This window comes from Schistocerca cancellata, chromosome 3 (assembly GCF_023864275.1).
Source record: "Schistocerca cancellata isolate TAMUIC-IGC-003103 chromosome 3, iqSchCanc2.1, whole genome shotgun sequence".
Taxonomy (NCBI): Eukaryota; Metazoa; Arthropoda; class Insecta; order Orthoptera; family Acrididae; genus Schistocerca; species Schistocerca cancellata.
Genome location: NC_064628.1, coordinates 620,706,346 through 620,712,945, shown reverse-complemented (window position 1 = coordinate 620,712,945; position 6,600 = coordinate 620,706,346).

Here is a 6,600-nt window from a genome sequence, read left to right as displayed (position 1 = left end):
TGCGAAAATCACGGACATTGTAAATGAGGTTATTCAGGGTAAAATGATTCCGGTTGAGTTTAAGGAGAGTAAAATTGTTCTGCTGCCAAAAAGTAATGGAAACAAAGATTTAAATAATTTTCGTCCAATTTCACTGCTGAATTCTGATTATAAATTAATAGCTAGAATAATAAACAATAGAATTTCATGCCTTTGAGAAACTGTGCGCAAGGCAGAAACATTTTTCAAAATCTAGCGGAATTCAGGGATATCATTGCAATAACTTCTGTAACAAACATAAAGTGTGCTTTAATGTTTTTAGATTTTTATAAAGCGTTCGCTGTAGTAAATCATGAATATCTTCTACAGACCTAGAAGAAGATAGGTTTCAACGATAGGGTCATACAGTTGATTAAGAACATAGCAACTGGAATAAATGCTAAAATAGCGGTGAATTGTCAACAATCCAGGCCGATGCAAATAATACGAGGTGTTCCTCAAGGAAGTCCTCTGTCCATGTCGCTCTTCGCCATTTCGCTGGAACCTTTCCTCCGACATGTCCATGCTAAATTAAAAGGCTTAACATTATCAGGAAATAAAACAGTTATGAGAGCCTATGCTGACGATATAGGGGTCATTATAAGGAATAATGACGAGGTAACCACGCTAGCAACGGTGATTGATTCGTACTGTAGAGCATCTGGAGCCAATGCAAACGAAAAAGAAAGTAAGATGTTAAATCTGAGAGGTTTTGATAATATCCACGTCGAGTGGGCAAAATTAGTCCGACAACATAAAACACTTGGGATCACCCTGACAGCATGCCCTATGAAAATGACGGCTTTAAATTGGAAAGTTGCAGCAGATAAAGTGCAAGGAGCCTTTGTAGAGAATTTAACTCGATATATGAACCAAGTTCAAAGAACACAGTATATCAATTCATGCATCCTTGCTAAGACTTATTATACTGCCCAGCTGTTTCCAATGCCGAGAATGATAGCGAGGAGAATAATGTCCAAAATCACCAACTTGTTGTGGAGAGGTGAAGTGTTCAGAGTACATGCTAAAGTAGCCACTTTAGATCCTAAAAATGGTGGACTAGGATTAACTGATATAACGGATAAAGCCTCTGCTCTTTAAATCAAAAGGCAAGTTAATTTAATAAGAGACTCGCGAGAAAGCATAACCAGCCAACTTTTCGAGATCATTAAACCTCTAAGCCTGCTTCCCCTGATTGACGTGCAGAATATCAACAGTCGCTTACAGCACGTGAGGATTTTCTATGTTGAGTTTAGTTATGTTAGTGTCAAACTCAGGCAGTCCCGACACTTAACATCGAGAGCCATAATGCGGGAACGAAAGAAAAGCGAAGGAAGAAACAAAATACAACGACAGTTTCCAAACATTGAGTGGACTGAGATTTGGAAAAACATCAGTTCTAATGTGCTCACGTCTAATATAAAAACGTCATGGTACAAGACAGTTAACAACATAGTTAGCACCAATGAAAGACTGCACGCAATCGGACTCTGCGAAAAAAATTTATGTCGACAATGCCATCTAGTTGACACAGTAATTCATAGATATACTTGCAGTGGTCACATGAATAGTTGAAAATGGATTCGGGAGCAAATAGCTCTGATTACAAGAACATCCCCTGAGTATATATCGCTGTCATTGATACACAGGCCTGAAGCACGCTATTTTCCAGATGCAAAAAATAACGCTGTGTACTGGTTGCTGGGAAATTTTGTTAACTACGTCCTTAACAAATTAGGATCCGATAGCATCATAGAATTCAAGGTACACATGCTGTGTGAGTTCCACAAAATTAGAAGCTATTCGAATCACAAGGAAAAGTTCGGTAATATGTTAAAAATTGTATTTGAAAGAATAGGCATTGGTTAATATAAAAAAGAAGACTGTGTTGACAGTGATGTATTGTAGTTACCTTAAGGATACTATTTAAGATTTTACAGTATATTTATGATGTGTGCATTTTCTACTTCAGAGAGTAGTTTTTGCAATTTATAAGATAATGTACAGAACTTATGTGACATTGAGATTGTGTGTCTAATAGTGTCAAAACACAAAATATTAAAGGTGCATTATTGGCTTATACTAGAAATTTGGAAATAGACAGTTTTTATAGAAATGTCCTTATCGATTGGTTAAAACCATAAGATGCTATCTGATAAATGTAATATTCAATGGCTGGCACATTGCCCTGTTCATTTTTGCACTGTGATGTGTAAGTAAGTCTCGCAGTGAAAGACTGATTATATAGATCTGATCCAGTTGAAGACTGATTATATAGATCTGACCACTTCAGATACTTAAGATTCAATTAATGTTCAGAAAGTGTAGTTGGAAGGCTAGTCAACTTTATTATATATCTCCTTTCCGCCATTCTCAAGAATTTCAGAAATTGTCTAATATGATTATTAAATTGTTTTATATTTAAAATTATCCCACCAACTTGCTGATATCCATCATAAAATAAATTATGCTTATGTAAAGATTGCAGCTCATGTAATTCAAAGTGCAGATTTTACTTCTTCAGGTTAAAGTTTGAATATCTTTAAAAAAATTTTTCTTGATGTTTAACTTAATTCTTTCTGGTAATTAGTCAGTAACACAATCTTCTGTTGTCTTTCCTTAACGTCAGCGTAATTGAAATGATCAAACCGTTTTGTTTAAATAACTTCATGTATGTATAACTTAGTATGTATTTGAAGTGTAACATTGTTTTTTTAATAAATGTTTTTATAAAAAAAAGCGGTCTAAGGCGCTGCTGTCATGGACTGTGCGGCTGGTCCCGGCGGAGGTTCGATTCCTCCCTCGGGCATGTGTGTGTGTGTGTGTGTGTGTGCGTTCTTAGGATAATTTAGGTTAAGTAGTGTGTAAGCTTAGGAACTGATGACCTAAGCGGTTAAGTCCCATAAGATTTCACACACATTTGAACATTTTTTTTTCTTCACGACTTTGACAGTATCTGACTTAGTACTGGTAGTATTTGCTCAGACTTAGACAGTTTCTCTTGTCCTCTCATTCAGATTTCAACAGTCAAGTACGACCCTAAGAAATTCCAAGTGTAGTGATTCCGTTACAATTTTTATACCTTTACGTCTTGAAAATATTTTATTTTTCATTCGGTGTCTAGCTTCGGGGCGAGGCGCATTTTCAAACCTACATAATAAAGTAGAAAATGGTATTTCCAAAGACGTCAAAAATGTGTAATGCACATTTACAGTGCATATAGATAACTTCTCGTTTTTAATTCAGAACGTAACTTGCTCAAGTAATTGGGAATCTAAGTTACACTTCAGACTTTAATTTGGTCAAACTTATGAACTTTAACCCCTTAGCTTACAATGTCGAGTGAGAGACGTAGCGTGCCGACGTGGCCAAACATCAGCTAGACGTATCAGAGGCGTGGTATGTTTACCGCGCCGAACAAGCGCACGTCGTGTGAGAGACGTCGTCGGTCAGCAGCACCAAATGTAAACAGAACGTCTGTGACACGTTGCGGACTGATCGAGTACACGCGGCATACACGAAGTGTTCTTCGCCGCATTCGGACCTGCCGACATTAGAAAAATACTTTCACAATGTTCCCGACATGGTTCAAATGTGTTCACGAGGAAAGGGAGACATGTGGTGGCATAGTCAACAATGATTTTGCAGGATATTTTGACAGCGACAGTGACAGTGGTAGCGACGTTTTACCTCCTGTACGAAAACGGTGTAAGCGGCTGGTGATTGAAGATGATACTGACGAAAAAGAGCAAACCTACCAGAAACAATCTTGAGTCGTGGATGTGCCAAAATGAAGACAATGAACCTACAATCTGGACGTATACCGAAGTTCCCGGAATAAAGGAAATAGCTTTACAGCACGTGAGTACAAGCGTAAGAGAATTAGACGTTTTCTATGTAACATTTAATAGTACATTTTGGGAAAACATCCTAACTGAGACGAATAGATATGCACAAGACGTACTCAACAATGAACAGAAGAGACGAAAAATAGACCAAAAGTGGTCTCCTATCGGCTGTAATGAAATAAAAATATACATTGCGTTATGTATAATCATGGCTGAAGTAAGGAAACCGTCGATTCATATGTATTAGTCTAGGAGGGCCGTTACAGAAACGCCAATATTTAGGAAGACGATGACATTCATTTTTCTGCACATAAGTAGATTTCTGCATCTAGCGAATAACAGTTTAGCCAACAACACAGATAAGCTGTACAAACTAAGGCCAGTGATAGATATGTTCAATCAGAAATGTAAGGAAGTGTACACAATGAAAGATAATATTGCCATTGATGAATAATTAATGAAATTTAAGGGGCGCTTATCCTACAAACAATTTAACCCATCAAAAAGAGCGAGGTTTGGTATTAAAATTTGTAAACTGTGTGAATCAAGTACAGGATACAGCTGTGATTTTAAGATATAGACGGGTAGCGACAAACGTGGTGCTAGTGGTAGTGCGTAATGAGTATAATGAGCAGGGGCACTACGAATGTAGTGCGGGACAATACGTTGAGAATGTGGGTTTCGTTGGAGGCGTGCCAGAGATAAATCCCTGCAGTCGCGCTATCCTCTGTGTCCTCGGTGGCTCAGATAGATAGAGCGTCTGCCATGTAAGCAGGAGATCCTGGGTTCGAGTCCCGGTCGGAGCACACATTTACCTCCGTCCCCGTTGGCATATGTAAACGCCTATAAGCAGCTAAAGGTGTTCATTTCGTTGTAATTTCAGAAAAAAATATGCCCACAGACTACCTGAAGGCAAAATTAAAGAAGGGAGAATATACAGTGAGGCGTTGTAATGGAATATTGGCACTAAAATGGAAAGATAAACGAGACACGTACATGCTTTCCACAAAACATTCAACAGCAGAAATGACTGCCACAGACACACCTCTCCGCAATGCGTCGTGGAAACCGAAATGTGTCGTCGAATACAGTAGAGGCATGGTTGGAATCGATCGCCAAGATCAGATGCTCGCATGCTATCTGTGATGAGAAAACGTATAAAAGGATACCGGAAGAAATTCTTTTACCTATTTGATGTTGCTTTATTTAACACGTACATTTTGTATTACAAAATACATTGCGGCAAACGACAGAGCTACGCAGAATATAGGATTCACGTTGCAGAAAAAAAATGGTTCTGAGCACTATGGGACTTAACTTCTAAGGTCATCAGTCCCCTAGAACTTAGAACTACTTAAACCTAACTAACCTAAAGACATCACACACATCCATGCCCGAGGCAGGAATCGAACCTGTGACCGTAGCGGTCGCGCGGTTCCAGACTGTAGCGCCTAGAACCGCACGGCCAAACGTCTGTGAATATATCGTTGCGTTTGAGACAAAGAATGTTTCGTTTCCAATGGACAACTAATCCTCATCATTTATGATACCTGTAGAAATGTCACGTTACTAGTATCTCACACGCACGTACTTACAAGTCCCGAGGACGTCCTCACGCCTTCGGACGCCACCAGGCGTAGTGCACCGCAGCCTTAGCGTGTGTAAGCGCCGGGAATAGTAAGGCGCATCCGTACCTTGCAGCCACTTACGGCTCACGCTAACGGAACTTAAATCGTAAGGCAAAGGGTTAAAATTGTGGAATCTGTTGTTTTTGTCGTTCATCTCTCACTTCAAGAAGACTCAAGTTTGCTCCTTTGTAAGTTATTGTTTGAGTTATGATAGAGCCAGTGGCATTACCTGTGTGACATATGCTTCGTTTATGTGATGTACAGGGTGTTTAAAAAAGAATCATTCGACTTAAGAAAAATCATAACTATTATGTTATTTGAGATATACACGTGGGCAACGTACTACTGTAAAGAGCAAACTCTCGAGGTAGCAGCAGTGAGCACCTTCTTCAGTTCTAGTAAAAATGGTGTCAGGACAACAGAAAGCGTTTCCTGTTCTACGTTTTGAGCAGTTTGGGTCAGTAATAACTGTTCAGCGTGAGTTTCGTACTAGGTATGATGTGGATTCTGCTACGGCACAGTGCGTTAGACGATGGCATGAAAAATTCCGATAAATAGGTTGGTTGTGTAAAGGCAAGCCGGCCACTACGGCCGCAGGTTCGAATCCTGCCTCGGGCATGGATGTGTGTGACGTCCTTAGGTTAGTTAGGTTTAAGTAGTTCTGAGTTCTAGGGGACTGATGACCTCAGAAGTTAAGTACCATAGTGCTCAGAGCCATTTTTTGTAAAGGCAAATCGCCGGGCCGTCCCGAGTATCTCACACAGACGTCGAACATATCCGCCATAGTTTCACAGTGTTTAGTGACGAGGCAACATTCCATTTAAATGGCATGGTGAATCGTCATAATGTGAGAATATGGGATACGGAAAAACCACATGAAGTTGTACAACATGAGGGGGAGTCTCCAAAATTTAATGCGTTTCGTGCAGTTTCACGGGAAAAGGTGTATGGTCCACTTTCATTTGCCGAGAACACTGTTACAGGAAGCACATATCACGATATGGTTTAGAGCATTCCTTTTCCAACCGTTGGAGACTGAGTCTAATGACCAGCGGGATGTGGCACCACCACACTGGAACTAGGAAGTGCAGGAATTTTTAAATTAA